The sequence below is a fragment of the Saimiri boliviensis genome, chromosome 4 (assembly GCF_048565385.1).
Source record: "Saimiri boliviensis isolate mSaiBol1 chromosome 4, mSaiBol1.pri, whole genome shotgun sequence".
Classification (NCBI taxonomy): Eukaryota; Metazoa; Chordata; class Mammalia; order Primates; family Cebidae; genus Saimiri; species Saimiri boliviensis.
In genome coordinates this window covers 53,550,400-53,565,567 of record NC_133452.1, presented here as the reverse complement: position 1 = coordinate 53,565,567, position 15,168 = coordinate 53,550,400, and the positions used below count along the sequence as shown (strand labels likewise).

Sequence of the window (15,168 nt, the reverse complement as noted above, 5' to 3'; positions counted from 1 at the left end):
ATTAAGTTAGTTTTTGGTTAATAACCTGTTCTTGTCTTGTTTATGTAAAGAGGAGGTAGCAAGATTTTTATTATCTTTGAAGAAAACTTACTCCACTCTCCCTGCCTTTTACCACTGAACTAGAAATAAGCATGTAATTTTTAATAATTTTCTCTATATGTGAACATATAAATGTGAACATATTAATGGTTCTTTTATTGACAATTGACTATAATATCATTTGATTACCAACTGATTTCTCTGGCAATATTATAATTATTTTTCTAACTCAAAAAAAATTGTTTTGTCAAGGAAATAAATTATTCAAATAAGCCCCAAAAATATCTAAGGTAAACTCTGAATTTTAAAAAGCTATGGGAAAAGAAATCTCAGCATTCTTTTAAACATTTATTTATAATATCAAATAAAGTATATAATTGAATTATGTTAAGTGAAAGAAATAAAGTAAAAATACGTATCTGAGATAATGGATTTTTTAATAACATTCAGGAATCTGAAGTTATAGACAGCTTCAGCACTTAAAGCTACTTTTAATATTGCTCAGTCTTTAGTCTTTTGTTATGGGCTCATTTTTCTCACTATGGAAAAACAAACCAACATTGCAGAAAAACTACAGGAGCCAAATTCTTAATAATTATATTGCAACTACACACACTAGCCTCTCAAAGATGACAAGCAGTGTTTGTAATAGTTGCTCAGTGATGGTAAACATGAAAAAGCATCTGACAATCTTATATTTTGAAGTTTATATCACAGATTGAAAGCATATATAATCAAGAGAAAAGTGCATGGATTCAATAGTTCTCACAAAAGAAAAAATATTTTTATATTTTGAAAAGAATTTTTTTCTGAAACTGGTGTTACAATTTTTCCCAGGTATTTTCTTGTTTTGTGGCTTATTCCTTTTCAAAAATAAAACCTAACGAAGAAGACAAACAGTTTATTCTCAAAGATGACATTTACTTTATATTAAAATGCTCTTTTCACTGACAGTGCAGACAGCTTTCATAGCATTCGAATCAACATGAAAACTAATTCAAACGTTTTTGGGTTGAAGTCAAAAGATTCAGTTTAGTGAGACAAAACAATGAACTCAAACTCTATCAAAGATAAGGTATTCACTAATAGAAACATGTCACATTCCATTATATATGTTTTATGTATAATTTGCACCATTGATACATGACCAAGCCACTTTCATTTGTTCATTTATCTAAGTAATCCACAAGACATGAAAAATAAAGATAAAATAAACTAGCCATTGCCCTAACTTTTCAAATAAATAAGGAAGTTTGCAATCCTAAATCATGGAGGGAAGCTCTGCAAGAGAAAGAATTTATACTGAGAGGCAGTGGAGGAGAAGTTTGGTTTTGTTTTTTATCTTCACTGCAAAGGGCATATAAAATAAAGTTGGGAGCTTTTTTACAACCTAGTAAAGGAATCATGAGTCACTGCAGAAAGCTAGATTCTTACAGAATCAAAATGACCATGTGTCTTTGCATTAAATGATGCTGACAAAGTCTTGAACATTGCAAATAAACAGAAAGTATTATCTTTATTCACACAAAGCTGTGATTCATCTATATCTAAACAGTTGTGTTAGTTCTTATTGCCGCTATGAAAAACGTACATGGGGAAACTAGAGACTACCTACAAGAAAGACAATAAGCAAGGCAGAGAATGGAAAACAGAAAGTGGGGTTGAATCATGGGGTAGATGAGAAAATGGGAATTTTGCTCACCCTCATGTCTGTAGAACTTTCTGAAAATGAAACGCTTCTGTCCTATCAGCCACTTCTGCTCACAGATTTACACTTCTTTTCTTCATTCCCTCTAGAGGAAAACTGGGATTCAGCTGATCTAAGGGTCATCAGGTGTCTCTAGTTGCACACGAAGACACCAATCTCTCCTGGCCCTGCCTCCACTCTTCATCAGCTTTCCTTCATACAGTTTAATTGCTGATTTTCTTAGGTCTTGCTCTTAATTCTCCTTTCTTCTGACGTCAGTGCTCTCTATGGACAATCTCATCAATATCTGTAGCTTCCAATGGTGTCTACATAGAAATACTGACCCCTCCCAGATCTGTGTCTCCTTTTCACAAGGCACTTCTGAGTTCCCGACCAGTACCTGCAACTGCCTACTACACCTTTACCTGAGAATGCAAGTCAATCATAAATTTTCCTACCAAGCCAGCTCCTTTTTCTGTATTCTGTATCTCAAATGGTTGTAGCATCATCTACCAAATCGCCAATGAGTGCCTATCACTTACATCTAATAAGAAATAATAATACATGGAAGACATTCTTCTAAATATTTTCCACACATTTGCATTTAATCCTCACAGCAACCCAATGAAGTAGGTTCTGTTATTACCCCCATTTGACAGGTGAAGATACTGAAAACCAGAGAAGTTAAGCAACTTACCTAAGGTCACATACTAACAAATGGAAGAATCTGTTTTTAAGCCTAGCCTTTTTGACTCTATTCTATGACACCGTTATAAAGCTTTTCAGTTCTAACTCTGAAATATCTCTTGATTCTGTCTTCCATTCGCTCATCACCATTATTATATCTTAGTTAAATATGTGTCACTTCCTATCTAGACTACTGCAGGAATTTTCTAAGTGGTTTGTTTCAAATTTACCTCAAACTCATTTGTCTCACTATACCTTCTAAAATGGACATCTGAAAGCATTATCTCCTTGGTTTAAAACTGTCAAGACTCCTCTTAACCTATAACATGTTTCCAGGATGATTTAGTTTTGATTTTGGTTTGTTTGGAGGGAAAAGATTTTTTTGCTTTTTGCAGAAATCAGGGCCATTACATATTAGGTTTCTAATTTACTAAAGTTTTGCTGGTGCTTCACAACAGATACATCATGCTTTTTATCTCCTTAGGCTCTTTCACCTGCCTTAAAAAGCCCTTCTCCCACTTGTGCTTGGCTAATTCCTAATTACCCTAAGTTTAGGGGACAATACAAAAAAGTCTTCACTGACCCCATAGGCTGAGGAGCTGTCACTCCTCTGTTCTCCCATGCATATCCATAGCACCTTCCTTGCTTGATTATCACAGTAGCTAAGAGAAGGGACTGCAGCACTGGTCGCACTGGGTTTGACTCCTGGCTCTATAACCTACCACCTTTGTGGCAATAGGCACTCAAAAAACTTTACCACTATCATTACCACCCTCATCCCACTACACCAGATTTTTCTCCTACTTTGTCTATCTTCCTTGCCAGACTATGAACCAAAATATAAGAACATCTTCTACATCTTGCCATCCCAGTTTTTAGCACAATGCCTAGCCCATCGGAGATGCTCAAATAACATTAAACTAAAAATAAAATACAGAGTCCTACTTTATATGCAGAATTATAACTATATTATAATATATATAATTTTAGCTATAAGTTATTGAAGTAATTTATAAAAGTGTTTGAATAGATCTGTGCATGTCAGGCATAAGAGACTACAAAAAGATCATGAGATTGGCTTCATCATTTCCAGTGCCATTGGAAAAGGCATCTTAAACCCTCTTCCTTAGCCGAAATAGAATATGATACCTGAGTTAGTATAAATAGTAATTTCTGTGCTCTGTTTATTGGTTCATGAATAACCCAGAAAGAAGCAATCAACCTGGAGAATAAATTTAGAAATGCCATGGAACAATTTGGTATTTCCTTTGCAAGAGAACTGGCTGTCTTGACTTTCACTTTGTATTTTGTGTCATACTGTTGCTCCTCAACAAGGAATGTAACAACCTCCCATTCAGGGCTATTCTCCTATGAACCATCTTTTTTCTTAGTGACCCTCTCAAATGGGTTTGGTTGTATGCTAATATTATAATAGCAAACTGAGTTGGTACTTATGTTTCATATCAGTCACTTTGAAATGAGAGATTCAGAAATACAATTATATTGCAATGAATTATACTATATCCCATTATCACATTATTTTTCCATAATTGGTTTGATTCAGTTTCAGACAAAATGTTTTAAGTTTATCAATATAGGGCTTTTTCTCATAATTCTTAATAATTACATAATTTTTAATCAAATAAATGTTGGTTTGAATTTGATACAAATGTTCTAAATCCAGCCCTGAAAAAGTAATACTAGCCATCCTATCTGGGTCCCAAGTCCTAACAGCAATCAGGCTTGAAAAGATTCTGTCAGCATGTCTACTGAAATTTAGCAAGCTCTTTTTCTCTCTGACTTTAGGCACTGTAGTTTGATTTTTCCAAATTATTTTGTTGTGAAGGAAGACTACCAGGTGTCTAAATATGAAAATGATCTGCGTTCGCTTAGCATAATTGCAGAGGACAGCAGAAGGCTGTAACCAAGCAGCCCTTGGCTCTTAGCAGCACAGTAACAAAAGGGCCATTTTTAGGGTACCATTATCCAGAATGAATCATCCCCAATCATTTTTCACATTTGTGCAGTATGTCTCCACAGAATATTTAAATTCCCAGGAAAGAAACTCGTTGGCCCAATTTGAGTTATGAGCCTTCTCTTTGACCAGGGAGAAACTCTGTGCATGTGTGTGCGGGCGTGTGTGTGTGTGTGTGTGTGCGTGCGTGTGTATGAGAGAGAGAGTGTGCATGTGTGTGTGTGTGTGTGTGTGTGTATGTATCACACCACTCATGCCATAGAAATGTGACTCAGACTGGACCGATAGGACTCAAGTTCAAAACTATTATCAGAGCTTTTAGGGAAAAAGTCTTCTCATTCGACCTGAATCACCAAGTTGGTAGAATATAAACCAGGAACTACTGGTGGCCATTTGCCATTTGGCAATCTCTTGGGAAGAAGTTTCCTTCCTGAGAATAAAGCCAAAACAAAGAGGCTGAGAGATAAAGTTTTCATTGTGATAGTCTGAGAGTTGGATCTGTTTTCTCTCAAATAAAACAGTGATCTCCTAGGGCCTAGGCATCTGGCCTCTTCTGGAAAAGCAAGGGATTTCTCAAGAAAATAGCTTTCAATCTTCCGAAGCATTTCAAGTGAGATTTTACTCTAAAATCTTCTATACAAAATATTTTGAGACCCTGTCATCAGCTAACACCTTAATCACAAAAGAACCTCAGTGAGGCCTCTACAAAGGGTCCACTTTAATAACCTATTTCCTGATGAATCATGCACATATTAACCTTAAAGTATATACTGGCACCAAGTAGGTAATGGAAAATATTTATTTGATTAATATAATGTTTTTCCCAAAGGATGAAAACTCAGAGAGGACTATAAATCGGAATGGCAAAGGTAGGAGAATTATATTTTGGGAATTGGGCAGGGGTGAAGGGTTGGACTTCTAAAAACAAAAATTTCATCATGAAGGTCCCCACTATCAACTATGCCTACTAGGAATTTTGCACCGGTTTCTTCATAAATGACCTACTAAAAATGCCCCAGAAAAATAGATTCCTAAATGCTATGTGGTCCTAAATGATAAAAGAAAGGAGAAAAATAGAAGATACATAGGAAGTGATTAAGCCTTTGAAAAGTGAAATAACCTATAATAAGCTTATGAGGTTCTTTAAAAACCTGAATAACTAAAGCAGGAAATGAACTGATGTAAAACTAAATGGCATTTTGGGGGATATTGTAAATCACTCTTGGCTGACACTGACCCCTCTCCATCTCAGCACGAGGCTTGCACAGTGAGATGTTGATGCCAAAGCCTCTGCACACACCACTCCATCAAGAAAGATTACTGTGTTAAAATTTGTATCTGTGATGTGTTTATTATTGACCACGAGAGCTGAGGGCAGAAACGGTTTGAGACTTAGGATAAAAAATTCCCATCTTCTTCGTGATAGTGTGGTACCTTTATTAGCTGAATGCAAAGAAGGAACACATTCTGCACTGAGAGAGCTGAGCTGAGTGTAGCATCAGAACCCAGCGGATGGCATGGAGGTCCCTTCTGCCTCCTTCATAGGACTCTGTCTTCTTTCTCTTCTTTGTTTCTTTGCTATTCCCTTCTCATCTCTTCTCCTACACTGCTTCAATAGCATAAATGTGTTGGGGACATATTCAAGATTACATGATGGGTAAATAGAAGAGCCAGAATTCAAACCCAGGCTGATTCCAAAGTCTCTGCCTTTTTCACAAAGTACAAGCCTATGTTACAAATTTTGAAAAAATAAATAGAAACATATTAAGAAACCATTACAACTGATGATGTTCTTCTTACATCAAAAATGGGGAAAATCAGCATACATTAAAATACATATGATTGCATTTTTGAATTGCATGCATAGAAAAATCTTGGAAGAAAATATAATTAGTGTTTGACAATGATTATCTTTGAGTAATTGTAGGTGATTTTTTATTGTCTTATTATACATCTATATATGCTAATTATTTTTACATAAACATGCCATATATTTATAAATTTATTAAAATATATTGTATTTATTTATCTAACAAATATTTTGTGAGTACCTACTCTGGGCTACATGCCATCTGGGGCAGAGGAACTACAGAATTGTCACATAAACAGATTATATTTCTGCCTTCTTGGAAGTTAACTTCCAGTGAGGGTAGAAGAGAAAGAGGCAGATAACAAATATTTAAGAAAAATATATAATATACAGGTGGTGATAAATTCTGCGGCAATATTATAAAATCTGTGAATTCTATTAGTTTAAGAATACAGATTCTGTCTAAGTACATCAGCCTGTCCAAATCTTATACTGTAATCACAAAGTAATTCAAGCACGTGAAATTCATTCATCCAATAATTTAACAACTATTTTTTCCGTATATCTTAGATACTGAAGGTATTGAAAGTAAAAATAAATAAAATAATTATTGCCTTTAAGATCACAGTCCAGCAAACAGCAAATTATGTAGGTGGCAAAACTGGTAGTCATCTATAAATATTATGGAGATGGATAATTGCATCATCTTTGACAAAAAAAAGCAGATTCAGTACATTTATAGTTTACTGCTGCCACGGCTCCACCCTCTACCCCAGCCAAAAGCATAGAGTAGCGATAGTGACATTGCTGAGGAGGCATAAAAGCCCGTGGTACTGCACATGCCAATGACAAGAATGTGACATTGACAGTGGACTGTATATATGCTGCTATATCACTTTCATTTCTTAGTAAAATTTCCTATTATTACAAAGATTACTTCTATAATCATAGATCAGTACTCTTTTAATGCTTATAGAGTGTAAAATTAGGAACTTAAGAAAATAAAAGTAACAACAAAACTACCCATAATTTTACCAACCTGAGGCAATCATTGTTAATATTTAATTCTTTTTCTTCTAGGTAAATGGAAAATATAAATGCTCTTGAAAGAAACATATGACCTGATTGTATGGAGTAGAATATAGATACACAAGATGGTAATTTTTATGGAAATGTATTTGAATACTTCTCAGAGATGTAATTTGGGTCCATTAGGTTGGGGTCACTTTTTATCTATCCAGATTGGTTTCAGTAACTCTCAACATATAATAGCAAAATTTTATTTCCAGCCATCTTCATTTTCCCTGTTTCCTAACCTCTTAACTAATTTTTTTCTACTTGGTCCAAAGGGATGCTTTTATTTGGTTTAAAGCAAAAATGAAATGTTAACCAATTTCTAAAAGTGTCTGTCAAGAAGGTGACACTTTTAATATGGACAGGTACAGAGTAATGACCTGACTGACAAGATGAATGCTCATGGCACTATGTATGAAGATGACAAGCAAGTGACAGCAGCAGCAAGCTGTGTGCCTACCAGCACAGAGTAAACTGGGCAGCCTCCAGCATCAAATGAGTCAGAAAGATCAGGATAAAATTGTCAAACATACAAGAAAGGAAGGGCATTCATAGCTGCACGTAATGAATTATACACAAGAATTTCTAATTTCTTGAGCATAATATGTAAAGGAAATGACAACTTGGTTGGTGTTTTGTTTTGAGTTATTCTCTCTCTCTCTCTCTTTTTCCAGACCTATTCATCTCTATTTCTCTTCTCAATATCTTAGTTCTCCTGTGTTTGCTTTCATGTATCTCTTCATGGTCTGTGGACACTTCTTACCAAGCTGTAGACATGTTCACATATCCTCCTCTCAAAGGCAAAGATCAAAACACAGCAGAAATGAATAAGATGAGTTCACAAGACACAATGGGAACATTTGCTGGAAGACACAAAAGGAGGCTGGTTATTTCCTTACCTGCTTCTAGGTGAAAGGAAGTCTAATGGTATAATTTGCACAAATCGTGACCCCACTTCCAGGACACGCAAATTTTCAGTTTTCTGAGCCCAAATTGGGAATTTCTTTGATGGTCTTTGCCAAGTCCTGATGTACCTTCTGGAATGATCTGACTTACCACATGTTGTCTATCAGGAATGCTTCCCCATTAAAAAATATTAATAATGTCTCTGTCAGCTTAAATTTTCTTAAGAAGAACTGAATATAACAAAAGAGATTAATTAGGGATGTTTTGCATTATGCTAACCACAACAGAATGGAATGCAATTCCACTAAGGATGGGGTGAGATAGCATGGGGAGAAATGACAGATACAGGCGAGGGGACGGAAGGCAGAAAACCACACTGCCATGTGTGTACCTATGCAACAATCTTGCATGTTCTCCACATGTACCCCAAAACCTAAAATGCAATTAAAAAATAATAATAATAAATAAATAAATAAATAAATAAAAAGAAATTTTAATAAAAAAAAACGAAAGAAAAAAAAGGATGGGGTTAGTTAAAAAAATTGTTCTGCTGCGGTGGGGCTGCTGAATTTGAGTTAACATGTTTTGTTTTTCCCAACAATGAGTGATACAGGTACTAAAAATGAAGAGCATTCACCTATAACTCTTGAGCAGAAGTGATCAAATGCTGGATTTGCTCCTGATATTTAGGTCTCAAAGCTTTACACTTACAATTATTTAAAGACTCTTCAGAAATTTATTGAAATTTCTGAAAGAAAACAATAGCTTCATATTATCACATTAAAGCACTTAGCCCTTTTCCTTTTTCTCATTGAAATAATTATTTTTTCTAATGCAGTTGTTAATAACTTGAGTTTTCCTGGGACTATTACAGTTGAGTTGTATTAGAAGGGACTGCATATATTGATGGATACTTATTTTCAAATATTTGGAGATGCCTTTTAAAGAACATATCCCAAGCTTACTAAAAAGATTGAATATATTTACCCAGCAGTGTTTGTGTTGATTCATTCTTCTGGCCTAAGCATCGTTCTCTTCTTGTTTTCATTTAACATTCAAAGTAATCTCAGTTTTATACATTGATCTACTTACTCTTTGTCAGATTAATATCCTTGTCATATTCCTTTTGTGGGACACTTAGTGCCAAGATGATGCAAAAGCAAAAGATACTCAATAGAAATCAGAGATTACAATATTTACTCTCTTGTCCAGTGCTGTCCCTATAAGCAAACTTCCAAAGATTTCTAACTGGTGTTACTGATTGACAAACATCACAGATTTTAATTTAGATTTAGTGTTTTGTTGTGTAATTTGTTCATGCTATCATTATTTTATTTGGATAATGCTATAAGACATTAATTTGCTAAAATGAAATAATTGATCTTCCCTTTATAATGCGTGATTTTTAAGTGGATTGGTTACATTTTAATCACATTTACATTATTTCTTTATGATTTGCACACACTATATTTTCTCTAGGAAGGCATATTCAATTTTCCCAGTGAATCAGTGGAAAAATATAGTTCAAAACCAGAATCTTTTCACAAAGCCAGTTCAAGGGCATATCTAAATTGCATGTCACAGAATAGACTAATTGTAAAAGAAGGAAAACACATAAAGATTCAACAAAGCTGAAATATTTTGTATTTAATGAAGGCAAAAATCTTTAGGAAAATAAAACTTTCACTAATGGGCTAGCGTACGTGTGCTTTTGTAGTGTGTTGTATAAGGAGCTTATAAAGTACCTATTGTTTCCATATCCTGACAAAATGCTCATCTTTGCAGTTCTACTGACACTGATCTCAGCGGGCCTCTTATGCCACCAAAAGAATAGTTCTTTGCCGCCATTAACACCTAATTGGCCCGGCAGCTAACCCAGAAGAGACCTTTCCTGCCATGGTCACCGCCCCCTGCAGTGATTTGCACCCACTGACACCGAAGCAGCTAATTCACCTTCACGACCTGTCAGCTTCCACTCAGGTCACTTTAACTCTGCCTCCTTTGTGACATGGATCTGCTTTTAAAATGGTGATAATCTAAGAAGCGGTTCTCTTGAGATTCAGTTGTGATTATATAATCTGTCACAGACCTGAAGGAGTTATAAATACAGGCGGACACTGAGATTTCACCAGGGATAAGGTATTGGAAGCCCTTATGTCAAATAACTTCCTTGCTTCCCTCGTAGAAGAAATTTCATATTTTTATTCATGGACAAAAGCACACAATGAGGGCAGCATTGTTATCAAAAGAGAGTGGAGGAGCTCTTAGCCATTAGCCAAACATAATTTTCAGAGTTACCCTCTGTGATCTTAGGTGCTAAAATCAAAAGCACACACTTCGGAGTAAATGGTAATTGGAGCACTAAGTGATTTGAACGACGATAATTGGTGTGTCATTGCCCAATATAAGCAGAAGAGAATACACAAATAGAAATAATTCTGTCCTACTCTACACAGATTTCGCATACATTAAGCAATGAAGCTACAATTACCCTTGATACTAGAGCCCCTGGCACCTCAATTACACATGGTTCCTTCATCAGCAGCTCCAATTTCTACTTTAAGCTCACAGTTAACTTTCTCACAATTTTTAAAATGTAAGTTCTTAATGCCAGCAGACCTGTATATGTAATTTGGTAGGAAATAGTAATCTTGGCTTAAAGCCAATCACCATCTTATCTTGGCCTGAAACCAATCATGCTGAAAACTGATTCTCACCTTGTCGTACCCAGGAACTGCTGACATCGAGTATATTTATATACACCTACCTGCACACTCATCCATGGAGTGGCAAATCCCCCATGAGGGCATCCATACATACATATAGAGTGTTGATAGAATAGTGCCTCCCATAGCCAGGCCTTAATTGCATATAGACATACACATTCATGGAAACACATAGCCACATATTGATACTTGCAGAGGGGTTCACACATGTGCAACCAAACCTGTCTTCATTCAGTAGGACAAGAATAGCATTTCCCCAAATTGCTTCCATGGGCCACTGCTCCCATGGACTATTTAAAGCCCAAGAAATATCCAATGGACACAATGCCCATGAGCAAATATACTAGGGACTACCGTGCAGTAAACCCCACCTCTTGGAGTTTCTGAGTGTGCATTGGCCAGCCCTTCATTGAAGCAACACATGTTAATTAGTATCACTCCATATTCCCACATTTATTTATTCTTCTCTTGTACTTCTTCTATTCGTGAAACACTTCTGAATATATGAAAAATGCTAAGTCACAGGTTTTATAGTCATTACATACTATGATAAATAAGTGGAACAAAAGCAGAAGAAAGGAAAAAAATATATTCTAGCTATTCACAGAATGTGAAGTATGGACAGAATAGCTCAAGAAAACAAAGTTATCATGGAAACAGTATGAAATCTGTTCAAAACACATATTTAAGTCAAGCAACTTTTAAAGTTATTTATTTTTAAAATCTGGTTTCTATAATCGGAGGCTCTCTGTCGGAAGTAGTTTTCTGAAAACAGTCAGTGACTAACATTACTGCAAAGAACTTAAATTTCAATGACACAAACTCCAGTGACAGACAGTGAAGGAAACAAAAGGAAAGAAAACATAAAGAGTAGGAAGATATTTCTCTCTTCAAAAAAGGAAGAAATAAAGAACACTTGCAGTGAAACTTCTGAGAGCTAGGTAGAGTTTCTTTGAAATCAAGTATCAATTTTGTTTCTAGTTTCATGGCAAAAAATAAAGTGAGTCTAAGAAAGTGTTTCCAGCAAAGCAGTAACCACAAACTTCTTACTTACCCATATGTCTGGCTCATGTGGCTGAAGAACGAGTGTCATCAGAGTGAGACATGATCTAAGGACATTCACAGAAATAGGTCACGCATACACCTGAAGATTTTAATAAGTAAGCAATTGAGAGAGAGAAAAGCACAGCATGTGTCTTTTTGAATCCATAAATGGAGAAGAGGAAAAAGACCAGGAATCCATTAAGGACTAGTAGTGATTGGAGAGAATGTATCGAACTATACTAAGGCTGCTGTTTTCACTAACCTCTATCACAGCATTATTTAAAGGCATATTATCTTTAAAGCGGTTGGCTATACTTTTATTTTGATATATTTAACCAGTTCTACTTTTTATTGCAAAAGCTAAAAATGGGAAAAATGAATAGTCAGGAATTCAGATTAAAACACGTTTCTTTTCAATCAGATGGCCCCAAGCATCAGGTGTCATCTTCGGTCCCACACCCTTACCACAGGTTCAGCCCTTGTGGGTTGATTAGGCAGACCTGCACATATACTATAATAAAAAAAAAAAAATCACAGGGTGAAAAAAAATGACCATAGTATCCTTTGAAGCATTTCTCCGTTTTTCTACTGATAAGATCTTGATCATAATCCTTTGCACAGACCACGGAGCTAAGGGCTGTCCACCAAGACTACATTGAATGATAAGGTCAGATTATTTTACACAGTCATGCATCACGTTGCAGATATTAACAATGAATCTTTCAGGCAACACAATATGTGGCCTTTTCCCATAGGCTATGAGTTTATCCTTCTATAAAGAGCATAATGCCTGGCCATCTGAATAGCTCACTTTGTTTCTTTGATTTTAATCAGTACTGCATATTTACCTAATTCTAGAGGCATTAACAGACTCACATATAACATTGTTAGTGGCAAAGAGCAGGTCCATATAATTTGTTGCCCACACTGAGATACTTCTGATAGTGAAAGAGGAACTAGTAAGATTCTTGGGTCATGGCTTTAAAATGAGATTTTCCTGGACAGTTGAGGATGTATAGTGGCCTATAAAGAGGGCACTGGATCCCAGACCCTAACGTCTCATGCTTACAAAAATAATGTATGAAATTTCAGATCAAAGAAGCCAGCGAAAACTTCAATTCTGGATAGTTCTTGCATTCCCCTCACTTTCTTTCTTTACCTGTTCCTTTACCTATTCCTGTACTGTCTGGCTGTGATCTTATATTTAGACACTATATTTCATCCAAGTGAATCTTCCAATATTTTACTGCGTTTTAGTTAAACTCTCCATATAGTCAATTTAAAGTTCAAAAGGAGCATGAAAAAATTTTTCAAAAGATGTCATAAGGTCAAAGTATGGCTTTTTTCTCTGCTCAGGCATTTTAAAAAGAAGCCATGATGTTCTGTTTTTAGAGCTATTTGGATTTCTCTTCTAAAAATAAAAAATAAAAGACACCACATTGAGAACATGTAAAAAATGAAAGAAAAATTCAGGAGATTTACATCAAAGAAGCTAAACTCAGAGCTGTGATCATCACAGGCTCCGTGTAAGCCACAGCAGTGTGGGCAACAAACCCATGGGACACAAAAGAAACACGAATAGGATCAGCACTGTGAACTAATGATGTTATTTATTGGTTCTTGTGCAGGGCTCAGGTACTTGGGTTTAAGGTCATGAACTTCAGATAATTTATTTTGAAAGTTCAATCCTAAGTCTGGGACAATTCCTTTGTTATGTGATTTGACGTGTTCTAAAAATCTCCCTTGCTGGAAAATACATCGAAGTCTGTCATGAAACCTGAAAATCTGGTACTATAGTACTATGTTCCCTCGGCAATCTGGAACCTGATCCTATGTTCCCTTGTATCTTCTGTAACAGTGGTTATTGCTTGTCTGGGTCACAGACCTCTTTTGAGAATCTGATTAAAGAAACAGATCTTCCCCATAGCCCCACCAACCCAAAAAAATGCATAGGTGACATTCACAGAATATTGTGAATACTTTTTAGAAAATTGGGGGAATTTCCTCACTATTCATCAGTTCTACCCATAGGCAAGTTAAAATTGCTGCTCTTTTAGGACTACAAAAGAAATGTGTTTTTTTCCTAATGGACTTAGATATTTTGCCAACTTGAGGGAATATGTTCACAAGCTAACTCTTTTATATAGTTAAGGTAATATATGTTAAACTATTACAGTGTATTTTTGCTTTATAATTAGTAGAATCTTCAAGAATTAAGACATGGCTTAAAAATTTAAACAGTAATAAAACTAAGAAAGTCTGCATTTATAGATAATTCAGATCTTTTCTCTATTCAACTATATTTCATTAAGTATCAACTATGTTTCAGATATTGTGTTATGCCCTGGGAATAAAATGAAGAATAAGTTTAAGACAATTATTCTAACACATCAGCTAATGCTTATAATAAAATATGAGGGTTTGCAGAGAGAGAATTGATCAAAACCAATAATAACTATAGATTAAGAACTTGCTAAATGCCAGGCTGTGTGTTACATCTATCTTTACAGCCAAATGAAATAATTTTTTATTTAAAAATTCTTTTACAATGAAGATACTCTAGTACAGACAGCCTAAGTGATTCGCTAAGGTCACTCAGCTGGAGAAGTGACAGAGAAAGGAAATGAGGCCAGGGCTGTATGACACAGAGACTCTAATTCTACTTTTGCATAATCTGGAATTGCTCTTTATAAACTAAATCTAAACCTAGAAGGCATGTGCATTGTAAATAGAAGAGGGAGATTTGAGCAAGGCAGTGATGGGAAAGACTAGTTACAGGGAGTTGTTGGAGATACTGAAGCCTTGAACTCAGTCTTCACAGTGTTGGTCTGGAAGAAGAATATTTAAGAGATTGAACTTAGTGACTAGTCGAAAGAAGTCAAGGGTAAATAAAACTCAAGAATGACTCATATGTTTCTGATTGAGTGGCTTAGAAAATGAAGGTGTCTGAGACAAAATGTGAAAGAGAAGCAGCTTGGAAGAAGGGAAGAAATGTGATTATTATCCAATCAAGATTCTTAAATTGGCAGTGCCTATAGCAGACCTAGTGGACCACTGAATATATTGATCTAAAGTTCAAGAAAGATTTTTATCTAGTACAGGACTTTATTTAAAGTGTGGTGCACAGACCAGGGGTATTCCTTGATACACTTCTGAGAAACTCAGGAGGTCAAAACTATTTAAGTAACATCACTAAGACATGAACATATTTGCCTTTTTC

At 35.4% G+C, this 15,168-nt stretch overlaps 1 long non-coding RNA gene across 2 annotated transcripts in view; it reads right to left on the bottom strand.

The window, feature by feature from the left end:
• The window catches only part of LOC141584275 (uncharacterized), a 752,462-nt gene extending 740,435 nt beyond the window's left edge, over positions 1-12,027 (bottom strand). Inside the window, exon 1 of one of the 2 annotated variants that reach the window (XR_012517208.1) lies at positions 11,959-12,027. This is a non-coding gene — a long non-coding RNA (uncharacterized LOC141584275). The remainder of the gene's footprint in view (positions 1-11,958) is intronic. The other variant, XR_012517207.1, reaches the window with a different exon arrangement.
• Positions 12,028-15,168: the final 3,141 nt, after the last annotated feature.